The following is a 17,766-nucleotide window of genomic DNA, read 5'->3' as shown; positions in this document are numbered from 1 at the left end:
TGGTTGGTAATACGATTGCTCTTCATTTACTTAGCGAAGTTCAGAGAAAATACATCAAGAACATCGGCGCATAATAAATCAAATAAAGCTGTTGGGGGTTAGTCACCCAATTTCTAGGAAGGTAGTTCTGTCGTTGGGCTTTTGCAACCCAGTCTGCGGGCCTATTTGCTTCTCTACTGCAGTGGGCCAAAGAGAGGCCCGTGAAGCTGTTTAACTTTTCCTTGATCCGGTCCATGAGTGGCACCACCTCCCATATGAATTTTTCTTTGAATTGAAGTCCCCGCATGAGTAGAAGGCTATCTGTTTGCACTTCCAGTTGTTCCTCAGTTCTGTCGGAGAGAAAATTTAGGGTTTCCAGGAGAGCAATTGCCTTTGCTTGGTCCGCCGAAGATGCCGCCACATTCATGGAGAAGCCCTCGACTAGATGACCCTAGGAGTCCCTACAGACGCAGGCGACGGTAGCTCTATTCTTGTCTTCGCCCCTGTCCTCTTCTAGATCTGCGGTCTCGCGTTCTTGCCTACCGAAGGATGCATTAATGTTTAGTTTAAGTGAACTTGGTTTCGGGGGTTGCCATCGATTCGTGTGGGTCTCGCTTGCTTTCTTCTTAGCTGCTGTTCTGTTCCAAGTTTCGAAATTACTCTATAATGCTGCTGATCTGAACAAAGTCTGCTTTGGGAGGAGGGGTTTTTGGTCGTAGATATACTTGTTTTGGTCTTGCCAGATGCTCCACAAGGTAGTAGCGATCTGATTGAACTTTAAAAAGCTTTGTGGGTTTTTTTTCCTCATGTACAGCTAGTCATCAATTCTCGTTAACCCTAATCTGGTGATTTTGATTTTCATAGGGTTTGCTTTCCATATTTGAGCTGTCCAAGGCATAACAACAATGTGTGTTTGATAGTCTCGGCTTCTTTTTTACAGATGGGGCAAAGTGGGTCAGGTACTATTCTCCTTCGGTGAAGGTTGTCCATTGTAGGCAATGCATTTTGGCTTATATTCCAAAGAAATTGTTTGACTTTAGGTAGAGTATTTGAGTGCCAAATGTGTTTCCATAAATCTAGCTTTGTTTGGTGAGAAGACATTGATGTTGTAGGTGGTGCGTTTACTGCTCGGTCTCTTGTAGTGAAGTACCCACTCTTTACTGTGTAAGACCCTGATTTGTTGCTCATCCATACTAATTTGTCCTCTGTCGTTGGAAGTCCATTAGGAATAGTAAGGATTTCCTGCACCCTATTTTCATCAAACATCATTTGAAGTAAGGTTTCATTTCGTATGCCATTCCCCTGTTCTATGAGTGCACCTACTTTTTCTGGTTCATCTCTTGTAGCCGGGCCTCCAATTAATCCACTTTTCAGCCATTTGTCCTCTCTTATGGAAATTTTCTGACTGTTACCAACAGACCATATAACATTAGGTGCTATAGAGTTTCTTCCCACTAGAACGCTTCGCCATCCCCACGATGGTCGTGAACCATTTCCAGCTTGCCAGAAATCGCAATGTGGATAATATAGGCCCTTCATTAGTTTGCTTAAAAGGGAGTGAGGTTGCTGTGAAATGCACCATGCTTGCTTTCCTAGCATGGCCTCATTGAAAGTTGTTAAATCTTTAAAGCCAAGGCCTCCTTCATCTTTTATGAGTTTCAAAGTCTCCCATTTTTTCCAATGAATCCCAGCAGTATTTTTACCATTCCTCCACCAAAAATTTGCAATCTTTTTCTTTATAGCTTTGCATATTGACACTGGTATCTTGAATATAGACATTGCGTATTGTGGAATAGCCTGCACCACTGATTTAATCAAGATCTCCTTACCTACTCTTGTTAGCAAATGTTTCTTCTCTCCCGAATGGCGAGCTCTCTCTCCCGAATGGCGAGTTTTCCCTACAGATTGGGTAGTTTTCAGCTTTATTTAGGTTAAGCTTCGATTCTTTTCAAATGGCAAACCCTAAGTTCCCCAGAATCAACACAATCGAGTATTCATAATTTTTGATACATTTCCCCCCAAGAACAAAACCCTAAAACCCATCCCATCCAAAATCCTCTCTGCCTTGTTGAGAAGATCCGCCTTCTTCATAATCCCCCAAGAACAAATCCCTAAAACCTAGCCCATTTTTCTGTCTCGTTGAGAAGATCCGCTCTCTCCATAATGGGGAATGTCAATCGCAAATCCCTCATCCAGATTCACCCAGTAATCATAACAGCAATTACCACATCAGAGCTCCCTTCAATCATGCTGGGCGAGTTATTCCGTCTTTTGCTGGTTCCAAAAGTGTAAAGATAGTTAGAGATAGGTTATTCAGAGACCTGGGTATTTAAAAGATGGTAGGTGAGTATGATGATGAGAGGCGTGTCGCAGCATTTTGCAAAAGTCTTGGTAATCTATGGTCTGAGGATGATGTTGTTGTTATTAAAGGTGGTATTTCCGCAGAAAAATTGTTTGAATGCAGGAAAACTTTGTTCGAGAAACTATATTCCAAACCAAATGTGAACTATACAGCCTTCCTGACTAAAATGAAAAAAGTATGGAAAGTTGAGAATGTTACTTGCACAGTGTTAGAAACGAGATACTTTTCTTTCTCATTCCAGACCGAAACTGATAAACAATGAGTTTTAGACTCGGGGCCATGGTCCTTCTCCGGTAATTTACTAGTATTACAACAATGCGAGATCGATACTCCTAACTTATGCTATGAATTTACATATTGTGCTTTCTGGGTGCACTTCTATGGACTCCCACCTGGGAGAGTTACTTATGAAGCCATTAGTGATATAGTAGCAAAGATGGGAGAAGTAATTGATGTGAAGCTAGATACAAAGGTAGTAGCAATTACAAGTCTGGTAAGGCAAAAGTTAAGTTGAATATGGAGATGCCCCTAAAGACAGGCATTCTAATTAATATGGAGAACAAGAGACTGTGGGTAGAGTTTAAATACGAACGACTTCTACACTATTGCTATTCTTGTGGAAAGATTGGGCATTATGCTACGGATTGCAAAGAAATACCCTACGAAACTTTAGGGCTAGCAGAAAACTTACCGGGTAGGTTCAAACATTGGCTACAAGCGGAAGCTCACGAACTCAGCCCGTATGGAAAGATCTTCTATGGAAAACAGGAGATACCACTAGATGAAGATGAGATTATGCCTGAGACACCTACAAATTCAACACCTGAAACAGGCACGCATAAGCAACAACGAAATGCAAATCAAGTGCTAGCTATATGTGGACCGGGCAATGCAGAACAACAAACCCCACAGGAGAAGAGTCAACCTATTTCGAATATAGAAATGGCCATTACGGAAAAGAAAGGGCCACAAAAAAGAGGGAGTTGCTGTATTGACAAAGAATCCGTCATGGTGCTATATGAGGAACATTATAAGGAGGCAGAAATGGACATGGAACAGACCTTAACAGGGGAAAGGGGGCTAATAAGGAATAAATCTAGATGTACAAAGGGTTCAATTGCAAAGAAAGGCAAGAGATTTTGCCCATATGGAGCTCAATCCTCAAGAACACTAGAATTCGATAACACTTAGCTAATGGAAACCCCTATAAAAGTGGTAGAGAAGTCAAACCAGTGGGCTTTGGTGGCTAGCCCTAATAAGCCACCAGATCATCTATGAAGCTATTATGTTGGAATTGTCAGGAGATGGGCACACCCTTGACAATTCTGGCATTAAGGGTCTCAGCTACTTAGGAAAGGCCCAGTATTATGTTTCTAATGGAGACTAAAAATCAAGAACCCAAGGTGCAACGCATAAGAAGGAGGCTGAAATTTCAAAACAGCTTCGTGATGAATCCATAAGGAATCGTAGGGGGCTTAGCCCTTTTTTAGGATGAGTAAGTAAGGTTATCCGTTGACTCCTATTCAAAAAATTATATTCATGTTCAATGCCTACTAAAGGAAACTCAACAGTAGATGCATATTACCTTTGTTCATGCTCCTAATGAATTCCAAGATAGAGTGATGCTATGGGAGGCCCTATATCAAAAAAGTACCACACTTCATCTACCTTGGCTTTGCATGGGGGACTTCAATGAAAAATTGTATCATTGGGAAAAAGCGGTAAAAAGAGGGCTGAAACTTACCAGCTAACAGCATTTAGGGAATTCCTTTTTCAATGTTCCTTAATGGATTTGGAGAGCAAGGGTTGTGCCTTCACTTGGAAAAATAACAGAATAGGGGACCAATTGGTCAAGAAATGTCTAGATAGAGCTTGTCGTGACCTAATTTTTCGGGTTCATCACCTAAAATTAGGTTAATGGATTACTAAGTCTTTAAGCAACTCGGGCTCTCCCAAATAAGCCCATACCAATTCGCGACTTAGGTTTGAATTTCTGAACATGCAAATTGATTTTATCTAAGAGTCGCCACTAATCAGTTTATGGTAGGTCGATTAGACACCTAAGTAAAATAATTGGAGAATTACTTTACTCCTACGAACCAAAGACTAAGGGTACGGGGACTTGATTACATTAGATTTCTCTAATGCCCTTTCGGTACCATTCTTTTTATTTTCAAAAATGTTTTTTTTTTTGAGGCAGCTGATTTATTTTAAACTATCTCCCTAGCATGTGAGGTTATTATGCGGGTGCGCAAACCACCAATTTAACACTCAAGAAAGCAATTAAACAATGTAGAATTTACCTAAAAGCAACGAAAGCATCTGCAGTGTTAAATTAAAATCCACATCAACAATCCTAGATATGGTTTCTAATTAACAAGCAATTACTCAATTTTTGTTTTCACTTTATTTAATGAGAATCATGCGATGCACGCTAATAGTCTAATATGACATGGCAACATGACCTAAACTATATGACATGAAGAAATGCAATAATTAAATGCAATCTAAATGACCTAATTCTAATGGCATGCAATGCGATGCAATGACATACAAAATTATTTAACCTAAAATGACATGCGAGCTATATGTCAAAGCGACATTTATTAAATGACATAATCTAATGACGGGCAATTTCTAATTAGAAATGAACCTAATAATAATCACTAAAATGACGTGCATTTCATGGACTTAATTCTATATAACATGCACATGATTTTTCTATTCTAAAAATGCAATCTATTCCTGGAAATTGCAACTAATTTATCCTAAGACAAATTTTATGAAATTCGAAATTAAAAAATGCAAAAGTGATCTAGCTAGATTAGGATTCTATCTAATTTAAACTAGGGATTAAGTCATATTAAATCTAATTTAAACTAAGACATTATCTAAATCTAAGATGCAATTTATCTAAAAAGATGATCTAAATTTAAAATGAAACATGCAATTCTAATCTAAAATGCACAATGATTTTCTTGTGTTTTTCTTTAAAAATTCAAATTAAAACTTCACATAATTAAACATGCAATTCAAATAAAAAACTAACAACCTAAATGAATCATTTTCTTTTTTTGGATTTTTTTATTTTTAAATTCGGAATAAAATCCCTATTCTAGATATGCAAGATAACAAGAAATATTCCAAAACAAACTAAATCTTAATTCAAATATTTTATTTTTATTTTTAGTGGTTTTTCAAAACAATGCAATTACCAACTAAACATTAAATCTAAACTAATCAAGGCATCCAATCAAATAAATGATCAAAATAATCGAAAAAATAGCCGTTGTCTGCCATGGTCAAATTAACGATTATCCTAACCCTAATTATCACGACAAAGAGTTCAAAATAACCAAAAATTTGATCCGAATTCTTACGGATCAAATTAATAATTACATTGATCTAGCACTTAAAACATATCAACAAACCCCAAAAATTAATATAATTAAAAAAATGATCCGACATCTTACGGATCAAATTAGTAATTATAATAATTTTAGGGAAGACCCTGTGGATAATGCCTACAAAATCCATAAAATAAAGATCACTCATGAACTTAAAAGAAATAAATAAAATAAAGTAAATAGAAAAAGAATAAAACTACCTAATTTCCCTTTCCTTTTCTTTTTTTTTTTTTTTGTTTTTCTTTTCCTACTTGTAACCGTGGGTCTCCAAGGGCAGCGGGTCAATCGGTCCGGCGAAGGGGAACTCCGGCTAGGGTGGCAGCAGGCACAGCTGGTCACGGGTCAGGCGAGACAGGGGCGGCACGGGCGAAGGAGACAGCCGGCGTCGGAGTATTGGCGCGGACTGGGCGGCAGCAGCAACATGGAGGCGCGGCGTCGATGGCCGGCGAACAGTGGGGTTGTGGGTCGCAGCGGTGTTGTCCCACGGGTGTGTAGCGGCTCGGCGTTCATTTCCGGCGTCGTGGGTCAGCAAGCAGAGCAGCAACGGCGACGGGGCACGGGCTGAGGCGCGGCGGCGGAGCTGCGGACGTCGTAGGCGCGGGCGAGGCGCGAGCTCCGGCGTCGAGGTACGTTGGAGCAGCAACGTGGGCAGCAGGTTGGGAAGACGATGAACACCAATTGGTCAAGAAATGTTTTCTAGATATTCTCTGAGCTCCCTCTCATCGTATGTCCCTTTTACAAATTAAAAATCTTCGTGAAATGGAGAATAGCACAAAATCCTCTTATTTTTCTTATCTCCTAAATATTTTCTATTGATTTTTAAAGATAAGATCAGAATGCACAAATCGATTTAGAAAATGGGCTCAGGCCAATTTGTACTCTTTTTGTGGGCCTAGCATTAAAACCTAAAACCATAATTCGGGTCTGATCACAACCCTCTTATTTTATATTTTAACTCACGAAAGAAAATGAGGAAAAAGGTTTTTAGATATGAAGCATTCTGGTGAACAAATAAATAATGTGGGCAACTCATCAAGAACACATGGGTTGAACTTAAATCCCATAATCTAATATGGGGAAAAATTGCAGATCATGACACAAAAACTAGAAAATTGGAGCAAGAACAGGCTGGAAAATGCAGATATCAGAATTAAGAGGCCGAAGAAATGAGTTACAAAGACTGACAAATGGTTTTGGAGTGGATCAAGAAAGTGAGACAGCAAATTAGATAACCCAGGAAATAGAAAAGCTTTGGAGTCAAGAGGAGATATATTGGGGAATGCGATCTAGAATCACCTGGCTCAAGTGGGGGATAAAAATACAAAATTTTTGCACGCATCAACTATTCAAAGGAGATCCAGAAACAGAATTACCTTGCTGAAAAATGCTAATGAGGAATAGGTGGATGAGGAACAGCCTTTGAAGAAAATGACAGAAACTTTCTTCAAAAACTTGTATAACTCAGTAGGGCCTCGCAACTTCCAGCCTGTCATACAACAAATCCCGACCTCAATTGATGAAAGCATGAATCAAAAGTTAGTCAAACTAGTCACAATGGAGGAAATTACAGATGCTATGCAACAGCTAGGGGCTATTAATTCTCCCGGACCAAATGGGCTTAATGGGCTATTTTATCGGGATCATTGGTCATATATAAACCAGGATATATTCAGTGAAGTGCAGAATTTCTTTGAGACTAGTTACCTAAATCCCGATCTAAACAGAACCGAAATCACACTTATCCCCAAAAAGCCAACCTAATTGAAACTATCTTAAAGTATTACAAAACTTAAGACCAAATTGGACATCGGGCTTCCACAGCCTTCGGCTTTTCTCGATTGTAGCCTTGGGTGTCACCTCCAATCATTCATGGGTGTAAGTTCTCTATTATATGAATACGCGGATGCTATAGCCTCGAGTTGTAAGTTCTCTATTATATGAATACAATCTTCCTTTTCGACCAAAAAAAAAAAAACCATACAATGCACTCAATCCAATCAAAGCATTAGCAAAGTTCACTCAATTAAACATTTAATTGCCTAGGGATCGGCTTTTGATTATTCATGCATGTCGATTAACCTCAAGCCACCTCATTATCCTCTAGGCTTTATTGATTAAGATTAGTGATAATTAGCCTCCACATGTATTCACCAAGTGTTATATTAACCCACTAATCACAAATTAGTACTAATCATTCGCACTAAACTACCCATCGATATCGTAGGCCTAATCATTCATTTGAAAATCACATGAAAAGCTTACTAGACATCCATTTAGGCTAATTAGCCTTGATCCATCAACAATCAATTAGTGAGCCAATGATTGGATCACTTATTCATTTTACTAATTCCGGGCAATTATATTTGCACTAAATTGGAAGCCTTAATGACCTACCCACTAAGCGATTCAAGTTTCATTAGAAAGCTTGAAGTATATAGTTTAAAGTTAACGGAGGCCACTTAACCTAATTCAGGTCATGTTGACTCGAAATAGACCAAATACCGAGACTGCTCCTGATTTGACCCGAAATGCGACCCAATTTTGTAAAATATAGGAAAAGAATCTAGAAATTTCAAAATCTTGCCAAATTTTCAGAGAGCTATTTCATTATGATAAAAAAAAACAAGTAGTGTTTTTGAAATTTTGCAAATAAGCTATCCAACCATGTCAAATTTGCAAGTGTCCTAGATGACTCAATTTTAAACAGTTTTATAAGCTGAAAATGACCTTCTCCGATTTTTTGCCTAATTGGGCCCCTAAGCTTTGCCATATGGTCCTCAAACTTTCTAGCATACTCAACTAAACCACAAATAGATTTTCAAAAAAAAAAAAAAGGCCACGATGAAAAACTTGTTATTCTTAAGTTTTTACACTAATTATGTCGACTGTGCAAAACAAAATTAATCAATGCAGGAACAAAAGAACAAATCAGATACAAAATATGAGCGTCTTTTTCGGGCATGCATCGTACCATATAAAAAATTTCGGAATTTTATGAAATTTTCATTGGAAATATTAAAATGTCGACTGCAACTTTCATTAAGACAAGTTTTTCAGATTCAGAACACAAAAAGCTAGAAAAGTCTGAGAACAGAGCAAGGTCAGATCACAACCGAAAATTACAGAACCTAATTCTAAAATTCAATTTATGATCTCATATATCTAGATGACTATGATGACCTAGCAAGCGACCTCCAATTTCAGCTTACCACCCATCAGATTTGAAGCTTAGGATGTTGGGATCGATTCATTAATTGGAATTTTTTCATAATGTCGATTAGGCCAAATCATTTAATTAAGCTTAGTGACTCTCTAAACTCCCAAGATAATTGGCATTAACATGCATTGAACAATCACCCATTGATTCCTAAACATGAATTGCTAAACATACATTGATTTAGACATTCATTCAGCATTACAACCTCACAATTGGCCGCTATGAAAGTTCATAATTTGGCTAGACGAGTATTATCCTAACTAAGTTTAATGAACTAACTTTGTTTGTAGACGTTCCAGCATGCGATTGAGCAATCCATAACTATTATAACTTCAAGGATTCTATGGATTGGCCATGAAGAGCTCAGCAATTTCTGGAACAAATGCAGAAATCAGTAAGAAAAACAAAGGGATGTGGACATCTAATGTGTCAAAACTTGATATGATGGGACACTTATATGTCAAAAGTTTAGAAATGTACACTTAAGTGCTAAAATCGAAACAAAATTGATCAATTAAATGCCAACAGCGAGAAAATCGGACCAAAATACTGATATAGCATTTTTCCGGCAAGACAAGCGCAAAACGACATCATTTTACATATTGATGTGGCTAGATAAATTGAAAGCGATTCGTTTTGCATGCTGACGTGACTAAATAAGCAAAAAAATGATGTTATTTTGCTTTGGATTTAATTTTGATATAAATATTAATTAAATTAAAGTTAAAACTAAATTTATATTTTAAAAAAATATTACAGTTGCCACCAGTTGGCTAGGGTTGCGACCCCTAGGCTGGTGATGGTGGGATGGCGACAACGAGGGCTTGCACAGCCTTTGCCAAACGTGTTGCAATCCTTTTTTTAAAATAATAATTTAGTTTTAAATGAAATCAATATTTACATTTATATTAAAATTTAAATAAAAGGCCCAATAACGTTGTTTTGGCTTTTATTAACTAACTCAACTTTTCGACAAGCTATGTAGGAGACTTATATTGTTTAAATAAGTCACATCGGATTTTCGGTATCTTTCACCAAAGTTGGCATTTAAATGTTCCATTTTTCAAAGAAAGTGTCACTTAGGTGTACCTTTTGGAATGCTTGACATTTAAGTGTTCTCCCGTGCCAAGTTTTAACACTTGTACTGTACTTTTTAGGCCTTTTGATCATGATGCATCATGAACATGCCAATATGTGATCGGGCTGAGTGGTTGTTAGATATAGGGGCTTCGTTGGCTTGGATTGCACCTTCTAACATCTTGTGAAATATGGTGTGTTCAATCCTATTTGTGTATGCCTTCGTTTGAGAATTTGAGTCATTTCTTGTTAACAACGGAAAGCGGATCAATTGAGTGGCAAGCCAATTGATAGGGCCATGAAGCACCCAATGAACGGAGGACTGGAATGCCCTAACAAGATAGTGATGAGTTTCACACTCTCTAAGCCCAGCTTGTGCACGGTTAGGAAGTTTGGCTGCAATCTGAGTGGTACCAACCATCCTACTAACTAGACCTGGGATCTCTTTTTCAGTGAGTAGACTTTTTGAGTTTATAAGCAATCATTTCCATCTCTATCCGTCGACACTATTTCCTCATATGTTCCTTCAATCTTGCTGCCAAATTCCGAATGGACAATTAGAAGAAATTGGCTAATTGGAGATGATCCGATGGCAATTTCATTAAACTCTGGCCGTGTGGATGTCAAGCAAACATCAGGAATCACAACTACAAGGGTCGGTGGCCGATGGGACGTCGACTACTGGTTGGAAATGGCATAGCAACTATCAAGAAGAATCATCGGTGAGAAGCATGGTGATTCCTCACTTGGCCGACTTTGTGACTATTTGCCCATGGCTTAGATGATTGCCAACCATGAAAATCTAGAAGACTCTTTGAAGATGATCTAAGAGTTGGAGGTTCACCAAAAAAAGCGTGGCGATCAACAAGCAACGATTAGAAACTAGGGAAGCTCGACAGGGCTGAGAGAGAGAATGATATAATGAGCTGAATTCCCCCTCTGAATTTTGAAGGGAAATTTTTATATAGTCCCCTCAATTTGAATCTCAACCATTAGATTGATCCGATGGCTCAAAATCGTTCATTAACCCTTAAGAAATCACCCCGTTGGCTTGTATTATGTCACAGGATTGATGACATGGCACAAATGGACACTAGGATAAGTTAATGATAAATGACCAAGATTAATTCCTTAATTACTAAGGAATAGTCCCATTGGTTGATTTTAAATGGTAAGAATTAAGGGAATTTTGGTATTTTTTACCAAAATGAGGGCATTTTGATAATTTTTGCATATATGGAGTGGGGTTGGTCGGCTGGCCATGGTATGTTGGTTGGACAGCCGGAAAATGGCCGAAAAACTCAGATGGATCAATTCTGGTCAAATTGGGTGGATCGGGCTTGACTGGGTTGGACCGGCCCACTATCTGTCTCGATTTTGTTCTAACTTTCCTAATTTTGTTCAATTAAGCTGAATTTTAATTATAAGGATCAAAATGAATTCAATCGGGTTGATTCGGCATGACTTAGATTAATTTGGTTCGATCGAATCAACATGCAATGCTTCAATTTCCCCAATTTTTGACAAATTTGCAATATGAATTAGACTCGTGTACAATTGAAGCTCAATTGACCAAATTGGATTTCAATTGGTTCAATTGAATGTTGGTTTAGAATGGGTCAGGTGAATTGAGTCAATTGAACCAAACCTTTGTGATTTCATCAATTATTAGATCACCAAGTTGGTTAAATTGAATACAATTGGTGTGATTTTATCATAATTGACTTTGCATTCATGAAGAATCGGTTGAGACTACTAATAGAGGTTCAAATTGGGGTTTTTACCTTGGGCTGTAATTTCAAAATTGAGTTGATAGAATGATCTCTTAATCAATTATCATTCTCGGAATGCTATTTCCTTTGTGAATGAAGTTTTTATATTAAAAAAAAAAAAAAAAATTTTTAAAAACAAAACTCTGGATGTCTCAACTCAATGTTCTGCTCTCTCTCTCTCCATGCCATCATCATGGTCACAAGGAAGCCAAGACTTCATGTAGAAATGCAAATTTTCTTTTTGTATGCGCATTTTGCATTTTTTTCAGCACTAGGTATGCATAAACATTATATATCCTATAGAACCTCTACCAAAACAATGGTAATAGAGAAAGAGAGAGGAAGAAGAAATTCCAAAGCGGTCCTAAAATTAGATGCTGATACCTAATACAATATCACTTGTGCTTTACTAGTTCACCTTGACTTGATTTAATTCATTTGCTGAATTTTTCTTTATTATATGTCTCTCAAATCTGTTCATGCTCATATTATTGGAAGATGGCGAGTTCAACAAAGGAAAAGGCTTATTAGACTGTCGAAGATGTGGAAACATATTGTAAGCTATGTGTTGAACAAATCGATAAGGGTAATCGTCCTGCAACCAACAAGAGAGATGGATGGACTATCATAATTAATAAGTTCGAGGAGTTGAGCGGCAAAAAGTACGATAAATTTCAAATGAAGAGTAAGTGGGATAATCTTAAGGAAGACTGGAAAAGATGGAGGACATTGGTTTATAGTGAAACAGGACTAGGATGGGATCCAAGGAAGAAAACCATCGATGCGAGTGATGAATGGTGGGAGAATAAAATCAAGGTGTTTATCATTGGTTCTTTTACTTTTCGATTAAGTTCTCATTTTCAATTATCTACAACTTACTCAAATACTTTTTATAACAGGCCAATCCTAAGGTTAAGGCTTTTAGGACGAAAGGCATACCTCCCGATCTTGAAGTGTTGCTAGATAGGATGTTCTGGATACGGTTGCTACCGGAGATGCCATTGGAAGGCATATGATCGTATAGAGTGGGATTTTCTTCAATAATGCCTTATAAAGATGGGATTTTGTGGGAAATTGGTGCAATGGATCATGTAGTGTGTCTCTACGGTCTCATATAGCGTTAAATTCAATAGAGAGCCCATGCCATACTTCAAGCCAACCCGAGGTATCCGCCAAGGGGACCCACTTTCCCCCTACCTCTTTATTTTGGTGGCTAATGTTTTATCTTACATGATGAAGGAAGCTATAGACAGTGGTTCTATTAGGGGTATAGCATTAAATAGAAATTGCCCTACTCTCTCCCATCTACTATTTGCGGATGACGCTATATTCTTCCTTGATGGTACAGTCTTAGAATGCCAAAATCTGACATCTATCTTGCATCAATATTGTTTCGCATTTGGACAAGCCATAAACTTAAACAAATCAGGAATTTACTTTAGTAAAGGCTGTCCGGAAAGCTTAAAGAGAAATATGGCAGCTGAGTTGAGAGTTCCAGAGATCCTTAAAACAGGAAAATACTTGGGTATTCCGTCAGACTGGGGTGCCACTAAGAAAGACATGTTCGCATGGATACTTGCGAGGGTCACCATGAAGCTGGAAAGTTGGAAAGAAAATTTACTATCAAAAGCCGGGAAAGAAATACTTATAAAATCTGTGGTGCAGGCAATTCCCCAATATGCGATGTCAGTTTTTAAAATCCCAATTTCTATTTGCAAAGCTATTGAAAAACATATAGCTAATTTTTGGTGGAGGAATAGCAATAAATCAGTTGGATTACACTGGAAAAAATGGGAGATTTTGAAGCTTAGAAAGGATGAAGGGGGACTCGGCTTCAAGGACCTTATAGCGTTTAATAAAGCGATGTTAGGTAAACAGGCATGGCGAATATCCCAGCACCTAGATACTCCGTGGAGCAGAATTATGAAGGGGTTATACTACCCTAATTGTGAATTTTGGCAAGCAGGAAAAGGATCGAATCCTTCATGGGGTTGGCAAAACATATTAACAGGTAGAGATGCTATTTCCCCACAAATTATGTGGGTGGTTGGCAACGGGGAAAAAATCTCTATTAGGGAAGACAAATGGCTCAAGACCGGTATTATAGGTGGCTTAACGACCAGATACGAGCCAACCAAAGTAGTCGAATTAATAGACATGGAATCAGAGCAATGGAATGAAACACTGTTGAGGTCTTTGTTCGATGAGCAGTTAGTATCGGAGATCAAGAGTATATCTATAGGCCTCCCATCCACTGAAGATAAGTTAATTTGGATGGATAATAAGTTTGGGAACTATACAGTAAGAAGTGGTTACCACCAAAACATCAGTACTACAGCCAACCCTCACTTATTGTCCCCAACTACATCCTACCAAGCAAAACCATAACTGTGGAAAATTATCTGGAGATCAGCAATTACACCCAAGATTAAATTCTTCCTATGGAATGCTTGCCAAAATGCCCTGCCAACCATGGAAAATCTGTACAAGAGGAAAGTAGTACCTGCCCCCATATGTCAAATTTGCAAACTTGAACCAGAAACGGTAGAGCATACTCTGTTACTATGCCCATGGACTTCTCAGATTTGGAGCGCCTATTTCCTGCAAGACAAAATAACAAGAGTGGGTTTAACCTGATTTGACGAATGACTATTCAAAGTAAGAGAAGAGCTAGGGGACTTACCATCATTTCCTCAGATCGCTTCTGTCTTGTGGTGGATTTGGAAGGACATAAACTATTTTATATTCCGTCAAAGCTCCCCGAACCCATTTAATACCCTGTTCAAAGCCTCAACATCACATGATAGTTTTATGAAGTGGAATGAAAAGCAAACGAAACAACAAGAATGGAGTACCCCATCTCAAAAGTAGCAACCACCAAACCCCGGATCAATCTTGATTAATATTGATGCCTCCTCTGTTGCTATACCCTCTCAGGGTAGGGGTCGTTCGCATAAAGATAAATCGCCATTATCAGACTTTCCAAGAGGACCATCTCCACGCCAATCCGATGAACCCCCAAATTCCTCAACAACATCAGAACTGCTCCTCTGCAAACCAATAGCTGAGCCGATATGGAGAAGCATCGATTCACTAGAAGAAGCAGCCTGGAGTGCCCAACGGGTGCTCAACACACTAAATCCAGAACAAGCCCATTCTGAAGCTGACCCAAACAGGGGAACCGAACCAGGCGTCTACTCTACCTCCTGGACAGAAGATTTGTCAGTTACAGATGAACACTCCACCTATGAAACACACAGAAAAGCGAGGCCCAGTTCTGATGAAGGTTTGCCTGATGAATCTTTGCTGAGATCGAAACCCCCCTCGGAAAGAAACCACACATTACCGAAGAAACACCCCCTCGTTGGAAAAGACAGAGGAGCTGTCCCCTGTACCGAGAACCCTCTCAATGACGAAGATCCGAGTAGCAGAGAAGCTGATCTCCAAAATCCTGTCTCTCCAAACGATGAATCGCAGAACGAATCCTCTAGATCTGATGCGGCATGTCCTCTTCACGGGTCCGCCTCCAAATTCGAGACGCCTAGACCAAATCGAGGAGCTGTTGCTTGCATCTGTCAAGACTCCATGGGCAGAGTTCTTGATGGCTTCACCAAACTCGTGGAAATCAACTCGGCGGAACAAGCGGAGGCTGTGGCTCTTGTCGAAACCCTAGATTTCCTCCTCCTTAAGCTTCGCACGAACAAAACTCAACTGAAACTCAAAGTACATTCTAACTGCGGGGGTCTCATGCGTAGCATTGAACAGCTAGAAGAGAGCAGTGGGATGCACGACCACTGGTGGACCGAGCCAGAGCAAAAATGAAAGACTTACCGGGCCTCACACTGGCCCATTGTAGAAGAGAAACCAACAAAGTAGCGGATTGGCTTGCTAAAACACACCGTTTAAATTTGCTTCCTACTAATTGGGTATCCCACCCCCTTATGCTCTTTTAGATTTACTTTGCGCATACGCTTTTGATGTAAATTCTAAGCTTTCGGCTAAGTAATATATATCAGTCAGAATTTCGACCAAAAAAAAATGAAGTTTTTTTATAAGATGACTAGAAATAAACTAATTTTATTTTTAGTTGATTTTGAATCAAATTTATGAATCGGGAAAAAGTTGATTTTTGATCAATTCTTTTTTAAAATTGATGATGCTAAAGTCAAACTAAGGTGAAAAGAGGTTGATTTACGAATATTTTAATATTCCGATTTTTTTGAAAAAAAAATTGATCAGGGCTAACCAAAAAGTTAATCAATGTTTTTGATTTCATAACACAGGAACTTGAAATTTTACTAAACATTTTTTGACGAGAAATGAGTCTAGCGATTAGGACGCCTAATCTCAAGCTTTTGAGATGTCGGCTAAAAATGATGTGTTAAAAAGCTTGAGAGAGGGGAGCCTAGCAAGATTGGAGAGAGGATTTCACTCATTTGCGGGCGAACTCTCTGAAGAAAATCCTCTCAGCTGGGCTCAACAGTGCTTTACCTCCTTCATCCGTCGTGGCTACTTCTATAAGCCTCGGCCATAGTTAAAGAACACGGGTTCTGTCATGTTGTCTTGAAACAGTCGTTCGGGAACTCGGCGGAGGATTCGAGCAAACAAATCTGAGACGTTCAACACAACGTTGTTGCAGAAGCTTGAGATCTTTACGGTCACCGCTGTGCACCCTCTATCGCTGCTTATATTCACTCGATCATCTCGACCAAAAATATATATATATTCACTCGATCATCGCACAAGAGATACTCTGTTTCGCTCTACTATTCGGTTGTGAAGCTCGACGAGTCCTTTTCTTGGCCAAAACTTCGCTATCGACACTCATCCTCGTCGTTGCTGGAGAAGAGTTTCAGAACATTTCTTTGCTCGTTTAATCATCGGTTTTGATACGTAGTTCGTCTTTGTCAAGGTACGAAGATGTGGCTCTGTCTCATTTTATGACAGAAAGAATAGAGATGTCAAGCTAGAGTTTCTGAGTAAACAGACACATGTTCAGTTTCGATAGTTACTCGACGATCTTTTTTTCGTTTTTTGTTTTTTTGAGCTTAGGCAAAAAGGCACCTCGATTTTAAGACCAGTTTAAATACCCTCATCGCACTCACACCGTTTGTTGAATTGCCTCTAAAACGTAGCTCTGAAATAACTCACGTTTTTGTGTAGTCTAGAGACGCATTGACGTACATTGGTCATTTTATTAGCGCATATTCTTGGTTCCTGTTACGTCTCATCATTTCTTGAGACTGACTCTGCCTATCTTCCCTTTTGCCATGTTTTGCCTCATCCTTGAAATGTCCCCGTGAAGATTAAAGATGATTGCAGGCGGGAAACATCAGAAATGAGGGTGCCGAATCTATGGACTGAATGCTAATCGTCTACGCATCATTTGCGACGCATCATTTACTACATCTCTTACAATATGTTTTTTTTTTTTTTGGCTATGGTGTGGCTAGGAGCATGAGTTTTGAATGAAAGGGGAAGACGAGGGTGACGGGTAATGGTACTCGGTGATGATTTAGAAAGAGCACTGGTTGTTGACACCTGATTTTTAATCGACGCATCATAAAAAAGTAAAAAAAATCGAGAGATAGATTTAGGTTTCTGATCGCAATAGAACCCTATCTCTCAACCAAAAAACTGTAGTTTTTCATTTTCTTCTTTTGCATTGTCATTTTTAAGTATTTTTTAGCTCATTTTCAAGAAAAACTCAAAAAGTCAAAGTCAACCCAGGTAAAAAATTAACCTTTTACCAAACAAAAAAAAAAATCCACTTAGCTTTAATTTCATCTTTTTCAAATCAATTTCTTGAAAATTCAAAGATTTGACAAAAAAATCAACATTTTAGGAAAAATCAACTAAATGGTTGACTTTTTTTATCAAATCTTTGACCCAAAAAAAAATACACAAATACATTTCTTTTAATACCAATTTGACTTTTGTGTCAAAAATTTC

Source organism: Eucalyptus grandis, chromosome 10, assembly GCF_016545825.1.
Source record: "Eucalyptus grandis isolate ANBG69807.140 chromosome 10, ASM1654582v1, whole genome shotgun sequence".
Lineage (NCBI taxonomy): Eukaryota > Viridiplantae > Streptophyta > Magnoliopsida > Myrtales > Myrtaceae > Eucalyptus > Eucalyptus grandis.
This window is presented reverse-complemented; position numbering follows the sequence as displayed.